This window comes from Chiloscyllium plagiosum, unplaced genomic scaffold (assembly GCF_037043375.1).
Source record: "Chiloscyllium plagiosum isolate Xiang-an unplaced genomic scaffold, Cpla_swu_hap1 HiC_scaffold_51, whole genome shotgun sequence".
In the NCBI taxonomy this organism is placed as follows: Eukaryota; Metazoa; Chordata; class Chondrichthyes; order Orectolobiformes; family Hemiscylliidae; genus Chiloscyllium; species Chiloscyllium plagiosum.
This window is the reverse complement of record NW_028270189.1, coordinates 29,263,088-29,273,837: the sequence shown is the minus strand read 5'-3', so window position 1 is coordinate 29,273,837 and position 10,750 is coordinate 29,263,088. Positions and strand designations below refer to the sequence as shown.

The following is a 10,750-nucleotide window of genomic DNA, read 5'->3' as shown; positions in this document are numbered from 1 at the left end:
GGAATTCTGATTATAAAATGTTTTAAAAACAGGAACAATCTTCTGAAGCCATTTCCAATTTGAAATAGAATTTTTTACCCTTTCACACGGTAACAGCCGTTCCTGAGGAAGGAGTTTCCATGAGCTGTGGCCCAGGTCTGGGCAGGAAGCCGCTGATTGAAACGGCTGTGGCCCCTTTCGTTGGCAGCGGGGGCTTGTAGAGAGTGGGGTCACATTTGGCTGCACGTGACCTTTTCGCTCACTGCGGACTCAGGGTCAATCATGGATGAGTTCTCGTGGTTGTATTGTCAGTACATGGTCGGTCTCAATACTTAGAGTCACAGAGTCATAGAGATGTACAGCTCTGTGCTCTTTTTGGGCTAGGACAACCAACATTTCAGCCAAATGCTCTGACCATTTGAGACACAGAAACTAGCAGCAAAATTGTGCGTGTACACATCCAAACGCACAGTGCTCGAGAGGATATGGACAGCAGTAGTTCTCATTATTTTAAGAATCAGTTGCTCATGTACCCGTGTTTACCGCAGAGAGGGTGAGAGACCCGAGGAGTAACAAACACACCCATAAAACAATATCAGGACCTGTGTAGTTCTGTCATAAAAAGCTGCCTGCTGTTGTTCTATTGCAAAGTTGGGTTTCAAACCCACGACGCAAGAAAGATTGGACCCTGAACCCAGCACATTAAACCTCTCTGGATTAGTGGTGCTGGAAGAGCACAGAAGTTCAGACAGCATCCGTGGAGCAGTAAAATCGACGTTTCAGGCAAACGCCCTTCATCAGCAATACAGGGTTTCGCCCGAAACGTCGATTATACTGCTGCTCGGATGTTGCCTGAACTGCTGCACTGTTCAGCACCACTAATCCTGAATCTGGTCTCCAGCATCGTCATTCATTGTTTTTACATGCATTAAACCACTCGGCGACGCTCCCTGACGATAACCCAGCGCCAAACCAGTCAAGACTAATGTTTCAGCATCGCTTCACTTCAGGCAATTTCCCCTGGCACTTTCTATGAATACCTTCGCATAATTAAAAAAAATATATTTACAACGATTTGAAAGGTTTGCACGGTGTGGACATTAGTGAGAAGCTGAATATTCTTCGACAGTTTTCCCCGGAGCTTCAGGCCTGAGGGATGTCCTTGGAAAAGTTTACAAAATCATGAGGTAGACGAGCAGAGAACATAGTAAATCTACACTTTTTCAGAAGTCACGTGAGTTTAACGCGAGATAGCATAGGTTTAATGTCAGAGCGGTACAAATTGAAAGGGATGTGAACGACACTTGTTTTTACTACAGATATTTTTGCGCGTGTGGAATAAATTGCCACATTTAGTGGCAGAGATTGGTGCACTCACAACACTTCAAAGGCATCTAAATGGGTATGCAGACAGGAAGTGTTCGGATAGATAAGGGACAAATATTGGCAAATATGTTTAGATTAGTTACGGTCATTTGTTCAGCAGGTGCAAGTTGGATAGGAAGGTTTGCTTCCGTGCTCGGCAATTCTGTGACACTCCAGTACCTGACAACAATTTGAATAGACCACTTGCAAAAACGCATGCTGTTTCTTACTAAGTCAGCGTGTTTGAATTTTATTTTTTCTTGAGGCGTAATGTTTTGAAATGACAAAGAGAGGAATGTTTTCAAGACATTTACAGACAATGAGCATTCTCCTTGATACATTCCCAAGTTCTCCATTAAATAATTTCGTTGACTAAAAAACACCTCACAAATCGTGTTGTCCCCTCAACTCTCCAGTGAATCCAAAAACTGACAGCTCTTAACGTGGACCAAGTGCAAAACTCAAAAGGCAGAGTCATTATCAGACACACAAACACATTACTTCTGTCTGTGAGGCAGTGCGAGACGTGTATGTCAAGAACTGCTCACACAGATAGCACCGAAGCAATTCCAAACGGAGCTTCCCGACATTCTGGAGAGTTAGTGCATTGCCAAGTAACAGAAAGTGCTCAAGTAACATAAAACAAAACAGAAAACTGTACCATGCAAAGTGAATATTACCAATTATATTCTCGATTAAATTATGTCAACAATGAGCTGGTGCCTCCATCTGATCGAGCAAGCCAATCTACAGCCTCCCTCACCAGGACAGTAATGAAGGAAATAAGAGAAATATAACAAAGTTTCACGTTGCGGTTGCCCAACTTTTAGCCACAACAACAAAAAACGAGGGAGCAGAGTCAGTGCAGGATCTGGCTTCACAACAGCGGTGAAATAACGACGTCCACTCACTTTCAGGGAAAGCTGTGAACAACTCACATTGTCCAGAATATGTATACACAGCGCAGGCTGTTTAGTTCCCATTTCTACTGCTGCCCCGACATTCATACGAAAATGTACCTTTCAAAGAGAGCGTTTGTAGCTGTGGAATGACAGTGGCAGCTGTTTCCCCTCGCTCTTACTGCCGCCCTTGGTAGTGTAGGGGCTGGTATTCTCATCTTACACGCGGTAGTTGAGTGTGCAATTCTCTGTTTTGGAAAAGCGGAGTGTTTTGGAGCAGAAAGATGTGAAGTTTGGATGCTTCTGGAGTTCTTGTTGAAAAGTTCGGTGACGCGAGGAAGATGGTTTGCAGACTTTTCGTCCCCTGCCTGGGTGACATTCTCAGCGCTGTAGAGGTTCCTGTGAAACGCTGCTCTCATGTTTTGGTACGAATTCATTTGGTTTCATTCCCGCTGCTTCCGTTTGTTGGGATTGCAGATTGGGTCCAACGGATGGAATAGTGGATGAGTGCCCTGCTTCCAGGAATTGTCTGGCTGTCTTCTACTTGCCCTGTCCGATTATTGTTGTGCTATTCTAGTCGAATGTTTCGCCCTTGCCGTTTGTACGTATTGCTACTAGGGACTGCTGGACTAACGTCCACACAAATTCTTTGCCAAGAACCAATATCCACACACCTTCATTCGCAGATGCATGGCACACAAAGTTCGCAACGAGGATATGCTTTGAGGTAATTTTTAAATCATGCTTCCCTGTATTAAAAACAAATTCTGGAAAACGATATCCAGACTCCTCCGAACACTCAGACTTATGACAGCACAGAAACCGAGAGCCTCACACAGACAACAACTAACGAGAAAACGAGACCCAATCCGCATCATGTGCAGGTCAAACGTGGTTGACGAGATTCCACGCTGGGACTGCACGAAACACGACATAGGAGAAAGAGGCTGACAACTAGAGAGCTGCATTCATAATTTCATCTGGACTGTAAACGCCTCGGACATCTGTTCCTTGCAGTTATGCACAGAATATTGAATGTCTCTGATTCCAAGGCTTGGAACTCGGATGATATGACCGTCTGCAACACTGGTTACTTCCTTGTCTGACGTAACTCCTGATAGAACACATGTAACACTCTATTGCTCATTGAGAAATATATCCAAAATAGGAGCTCAAAGCAGCATTTCTGTTGTCTTTCTGGTGCTGTCCCTGACATGCCCTGTGGCACTGCACTTATTGTATGTTTCCTGAGGGTTCTGCACGTGATTCTACGATCGTATTATGGGCAGTAATCTGCATTTTCGCTTCAATAACGGGTGTGTGAAGCGGAGGTCCACCATTCTCGATGCTATTTTTCTCTTCTTATGCGCAACTGCAATACAGTAAAGGATCAATTAATATTGTAAGATGATATACAGAGGCCTGTGAAATATCGAAGTTTTAATGACATCTATGCAATGGTTAGAGATTACCTTGTTTCAGGAAATAAGGATGTAAAGTCTGTTTGGCTGGAGTTGAGGAACAGTGAGGAATGAACTCACAAGCATGTGTAGTTTACAAGCCCACTCGCAGTAACCACAAAGCGAAATAAATCGTACAAGGAAAAACTATTGTGTGCGAGTGACAAAAATGGCAATAGTCATGCGTGATATTAACTTCCCATCTAAAACTCTCGGTTCCATTGTAAAAACGTTTGGAGAACCATAATAAAAAAAATCCCACAAGTCCCATAAAACATCACGAGGGATATCTTGCTAATTGATTACTCTACAGGTGACTTAATTTTCCTATTTTCTTGGAAACCATCTCTTTAATTGTGAGCATCAGAAAATGCTTTCTTTTGCCCGCAAGAAATAAATATGTGATTAACCTTTGTTCGTTTCATGTATAAGAACACTGAGACTCCTGTGCATTGCACATCTTTTGCGTTTCTATCGATTTTAATTGTAGCGTGTCTTTTGATTCTTCCCAACAAAGTATATGACCTCGCATTCCTTACATGAAACTGCATCTGCCAAGAATACTCCAATTGTTGGAACAGAATGTAAATGTATTTGGAAAGGCAAGGACTGATACGGGACAGTTAACATGGATTTGTGCGTGGGAAATCATGTCTCACAAATTTGATTGAGTTTTTTGAAGAAGTAACAAAGAAGATTGATGAGGGCAGAGCAGTAGATGTGATCCATATGGACTTCAGTAAGGCGTTCAACAATGTTCCCCATGGGAGACGGATTGGCAAGGTTAGATCTCAGGTAACAGCAGTGGACCTAACACCGACCCTTGTGGTACGCCGCCAGTACCTGGACACCAAGAAGAACATGTTCCATCAGCTACAACACTGTTTTCTATTGGCAAGCCAATTACTGATCAAAGCTGCAATCTCTCCCATAAATCCATTCCACCGCATTTTGTATAATAGCCTATTGTGGGGAACCTTATCGAACAACGTTCTGAAACCCATATACACCACATCAACCAGTTTACTGTCATCTGTTTGGTCACTTTGTCAAAAAAGTCAATAAGATTCGTTAAGCAAGGCCTACCCATCTCAAAACCGTGCTGACTGTCCCTGATCACATTATTCTTTTCTAGATGGTCATAAATCCTATCTATAATAATCTTTTCCAACACGTTACCAACAACTGCAGTGAGACACACTGGTCTGTAATTACCAGGGTTGTCTCTATGACACTTTTTGAACACGGGAACAACATATCCTATGCTCCATTCCACAGGCAATAATTCTGTAGACAATGATGATTTGACGATCGACGCCAAAGGCTAATCAATCTCTTCCCTTGCTTCCCAGAGGATCCCAGGACAGATCCCATCCAGCCAAGGGGACTCGTCCGATATCTGACTCTCCAGTATTTCTATCACCTAATCCTTGTGAACCTCAATCTCTACTACTCTAGACGCAAGTATCTCAGTATCTTTCTCGCCAACATTTTCATTTTCTACAGCGAACACTGTCGAAAAATATTTATTTAGCGCTTCCCCTATCTCCTCTGACTCCACACGCAACTTCCCACTATTATCCTTGATTGTCCCAAATTTAACTCTCGTCATTCTTTTATTCCTGACATACCTATGGAAAGCCTTAGGGTTAACACTGATCCTATCTGCCAACAACTTCTCATATCTCCTCCTGGCTCTTCTCAGCTCGCTTTTTAGGTCTTTCCTGATATCGTTGGAAGCCTCGAGCGCTCTAACTGAGTTTTCACATTTTGTCCTAACATAAGACTTCTTGTTCTTCTTGACCAGGGATTCCACTTCCTTAGTAAACCACGGCTCACGCGTTCTATATCTTCCTCCCTGCCTGACAGGTACAAACTTATCGAGGACACGCAGGAGCTTTTCCTTGAATAAGCTCCACATTTTAATGTGCTCACCGACTGCAGTTTCCTACCACATTCTACGCTTCCTAAATCTTACCTCGATACATCGTAATTTCCCTTCCATCAGCTGAAACTCTTGCTCCGTAGAGTACACCTATCCCTTTCAATCAGGAAAGTAAACCTGAGAGAATTGTGATCGCTGTCTCCAAAGTGCTCACCTACTTCCGAATCTAAAACCTGGCCAGGCTCGTTACCCAGTACTAAATCGAAAGTGGCTTCGTCCCTTGAAGGCATGTCTACATACTGTGTCAGGAAACCCTCCTGCACACACTGGGCAAAAACTGACCCATCCATAGTACTTGTACTGTAGTGATCCCAGTCAATATTCGGATTTTGTCTTGAGTGTTCCAGAGGTTTTCATTGTCCCAGAGTCCAGATGAAGTTTGCATTCCTCACGTACGTGAGCAAGAATTCGTTCAATGTCTCAGATCAGTTCCTGTCCTGGGAACATCAGAATCAATGTCCCGTCCTCTACTCGGTCCGACAGTTCACACTTCTTCATCCTCCTCTGATTCCATTTCCCAAAGAGTTTCTCAAGATTTCCAAAGCTGGAGCCTAAATTATATGGTTTGCTTCTTAAACATTTTTCCAACTGCCAACTGACAATAATTTCACAGTATCTCTTCACAATCCTCTGGCTTGCACCATGTCCAGGGATGAGCAGTCCCGTTTCGTGGAGAGATTCCCGAGGTTGGTGAGTTTCATTTTGGAACAAAGATGGTTAAGTGGCAAATTCCTGCGGTTGTTTGTAATGATGGGAGAGGGAGCGGTGGGGAAAGAGCACTTTAACGAGCAGGAGTAAGTGCTGCCACTGACCCGAGTGAGAGAACAGAGGACAGGGATTAAAGGAATCTAATGAAAAGCAGCACTTCTGCTCAGGACGTTCAATAACAGCTGCAGAAACCCGATGTGTCGAGCAGTGTATCTGGAAAGAGAAACAGAGATAATGTTTTAAATATGGAACATTCCTGATGAAGAACTCGAGTTTCCCAAGTCTAATCAAATTACCGGCCTGGTTTGCAAAATAGGTTTTCTGAACTTTGAGCGAAAATTGTTCCAGCAGAAAAGCATTCATAACGTAGTCAGCAGACTGCGAACCTATGTGGGGAAACCCCAATAGATTTCTAATCCATCGCCTTCACCACTCGGCCATGACTACAAACAGCGCAGCTGGCTTGAGCATTGACCAAATCAGCCGTGATCTCATTGAAAGCTCTCGCTGACTTGATGAGCGAAATGCTTCCATCTCCTTTCATACCTTTGCTGTCATTTGTAAGGTGCGAGACACCAATGTAAAAGAAGAAAAGCACAAAGGTAGGAAAAGATATTTGCAGCCAAACTGAGTCAAAATTATTTATTGAAAGGAAAGTCACACTTGGCAATTTGCTACATCTCTTTGCGAACATGACCAGCAGAGGTAAGCAAGGGAGCTATTGATCTGAGTATTCTTGGACCTGAAGCAAACAAAGGTTAGTGACATATTCATTTCTTTTTCTGGCGAACGAAATTTCTTTCCTGATGGTTGCAATGAAAGAGATGGTTCCCAATAAAAGACAAAGATTAAGTCGCATCTAGATATATTTCAATGTGACACGATTCATTTTCAGTCTCTAATTACCCCAGAGATGGAGCGGGTGAGTTACTTTTCTTCACTCTTCAACTCCTCAGCGTGGAGGTGCAGACATGAAACCGCTAGAGATGGAGTTCTTGAATTGGGAACTAGCGACACTGAAGGAACTAGGCAAAAGTGAGGACTGCAGATGCTGGAAACCAGATTTTAGATCAGAGTGGTGCTGGAAAAGCACAGCAGGTCAGACAGCATACGAAGAGCAGGCAAGTCGACCTTTCTATTGCCAGTCCTGCTGCGTTCCGCAAACAATTTTCGTTTTTGGCTCAGATTTCCAGAAACTGCAGCTATTTGTTTTATGTTAACCTTCATAATGTTTTGGACAAAACCAATGACCTGCCAGCATCGGATAAATTGGCAGAAGTACTGGTACACCGATATGTTTGCTGAACAATACAACCATTCCATGAGCGGGAATACGATTCGGGCCACGGTCCTGAGAGTACCGAATCCTCACAAGGAAATAACAAGACAAGGCGATAGATACTATAGTATTTGGTGTAAATAAAACACCCTTTCCGAACATTTTCGTTGCAGATTATTTTCAACTTGTCTTCGAAGATTTACAAAGTGCGAAAAGGCCATTCCGTCCGTGTGCATTGCGGCTAATCAGAGAGCCATCTATACTAGTCGCAGTTTCCAACTTTGGCCCAAACTCTCGTGTGTTCTAATGTTTCCAGGGCAAATGTCAATGAGGTTATCCTATGTTCTTAAATGGCACAATAACGGGGCAGAAGTATGACACTTCCACAACGAATTGTAAGTCTTTTGAGGAACTCATGCTCATTTTCACTCACAGAGGGAGAAACACAGTAAGATACCCCCAAACTGACGGAGGTGTCCGTTGTGGAGAGCTGGAAGTTGAAATGGACAATAGGACAAATGCAAGTTTTTAATGCGGAAGCACAGAGGTGACGTCCCGCAAGGACTTCACAGGGGAGCGTCAACGTAGACCACGGTTAAAGCAAAACATTCCCCCTCGAACTAGGTAGGACTAGAATCTACAATCTTCTGATCCGAACTCAGACACGTTTTCCATTACGCCACTGGCCCAAGAAACAAGCGCGAGGCTGGCAGAATGTCGAAATGAAATGCCACGGACTTTCACGGAATCAGAATTACAAAGGTGAACAAGCAGCGAAGATAATCACCAACATTGCTTCACTTCGAAGTTTCCAATTTGTGAAGCAGTGCCTTTCACTGGCAAAGGAGAAACATTTGTCCTCAGCTGCTTGCTTCAGGGTCGCGTCCTTCTCTGCTGGAAGTTTCCATCGTTTTATTCACAGTCACGACGCGATTTCATGATCCACTCCAGTGAAAAAGTGTCATGGTGTCGTCCAAACAAGACCCTGCAGAAACTCAGCGAGAAACCTCTGGTCATTTCGAGCTCAGGATGTGGAATTAGATGAGATGCGTGACACCTTTTATTGGCGCCGCCACTTCACTGAAATTAGCGGCTCAAAACGAGCCGTTGTAAGCATCAGCTTGATTTGTACCTTCCTGCAGTGCATTTGCTAAACAACGTCAGATCGCTCCCATCCGGCCCAGATGACTTATCTATTTTCACACTCTGCAGTATTTCTAATATCTCTTTCTTGTGAACCTCAATCTCTTCTCGTCGAGACGCAAGTAGCTCTGTATCTTCCTCGCCAACATTTTCATTTTCTATAGCGAACCCTGTCGAAAAATATTTATTTAGTGCTTCCCCTATCTCCTCTGACTCCACACACAACTTCCCACTATTATTCTTGATTGTCCCAAATTTAACTCTCGTCATTCTTTTATTCCTGACATACCTATGGAAAGCCTTATGGTTAACCCTGATCCTATCTGCCAACAACTTCTCATGTCTCCTCCTGGCTCTTCTCAGCTCTCTTTTTAGGTCTCTCCTGATATCGTTGGAAGCCTCGAGCGCTCTAACTGAGTTTTCACATTTTGTCCTAACATAAGACTTCTTGTTCTTCTTGACCAGGGATTCCACTTCCTTCATAAACCACGGCTCACGCGTTCTATATCTTCCTCCCTGCCTGACAGGTACATACTTAACAAGGACACACAGGAGCATTTCCTTGAATAGGCTCCACATTTTAATGTGCTCACCCCCTGCAGTTTCCTACCCCATTCTACGCTTCCTAAATCTTAACTCATTGCATCGTAATTTCCCTTCCACCAGCTGAAACTCTTGCTCCGTGGAGTACACCTATCCCTTTCAATCACGAAAGTAAACCTCAGAGAATTGTGATCGCTTTCTCCAAAGTGCTCACCTCCTTCCGAATCTAAAACCTGGCCAGGCTCGTTACCCAGTACTAAATCGAAAGTGGCGTCGTCCCTTGAAGGCATGTGTACGTACTGTGTCAGGAAGCCCTCCTGCACACACTGGGCAAAAAATGACTCATCTATAGTACTCGTACTGTAGTGATCCCAGTAAATATTTGGATATTGTCTTGAGTGTTCCAGAGTTTTTCATTGTCCCAGAGTCCAGATGAAGTTTGCATTCCTCACGTACGTGAGCGAGAATGATTTCAATGTCTCAGATCAGTTCCTGTCCCGAGAACATCAGAGTCAATGTCCCGTCCTCTACTCGGTCCGACAGTTCACACTTCTTCATTCTCCTCTGATTCCATTTCCCAAAGAGTTTCTCAAGATTTACAAAGCTGGAGCCTAAATTATATGGTTTGCTTCCTAAACATTTTTTCAACTGCCAACTGACAATATTTTCACAGTATCTCTTCACGATCCTCTGGCTTGCACCATGTCCAGGGATGAGAAGTCCCGTTTCGTGGAGAGATTCCCGAGCCTGATGAGTTTCACATTGGAACAAAGATGGTTAAGTGGCGATTTCCTGCGGTTGTTTCTAATGATGGGAGAGGGAGCGGTGGGGAATGAGCACTTTGACGAGCAGGAGGAAGTGTTGCCACTGACCCGAGTCAGAGAACAGTGGACAGGGATTAAAGGAATCTAATGAAAAGCAGCACTTCTGCTCAGGACGTTCAATAACAGCTGCAGAAACCCGATGTGTCGAGCAGTGTATCTGGAAAGAGAAACAGAGATAATGTTTTAAATATGGAACATTTCTGATGAAGAACTCGAGTTTCCCAAGTCTAATCAAATTACCGGCCTGGTTCACAAAATAGTTTTTCTGAACTTTGAGCGAAAATTGTACCAGCAGGAAAGCATTCATAACGTAGTCAGCAGGATTCGAACCTACGTGGGGAAACCCCAATGGATTTCTAATCCATCGCCTTAACCACTCGGCCATGACTACAGACAGTTCAGGTGGGTTGAGCATTGACCAAATCAGCCGTAATCTCATTGAAAGCTACCGTTGACTTGATGAGCTAAATGCTTCCGTTCTCCTCTCCCACCTCTGCTGTCAATTGTAAGGTGCGAGACACCAATGTAAAGGAAGAAAAACACAAAGTTAGGAAAAGATATTTGCAGCCAAACTGGGTCAAAATTATTGATTGAAAGGACAATCC

At 43.7% G+C, this 10,750-nt stretch overlaps 1 non-coding gene across 1 annotated transcript; it reads right to left on the bottom strand.

The window, feature by feature from the left end:
* Positions 1–10,454: 10,454 nt before the first annotated feature.
* Positions 10,455–10,536, bottom strand: trnas-aga (transfer RNA serine (anticodon AGA)). Its single transcript has one exon. It is a non-coding gene; the product is annotated as a tRNA-Ser (tRNA).
* Positions 10,537–10,750: the final 214 nt, after the last annotated feature.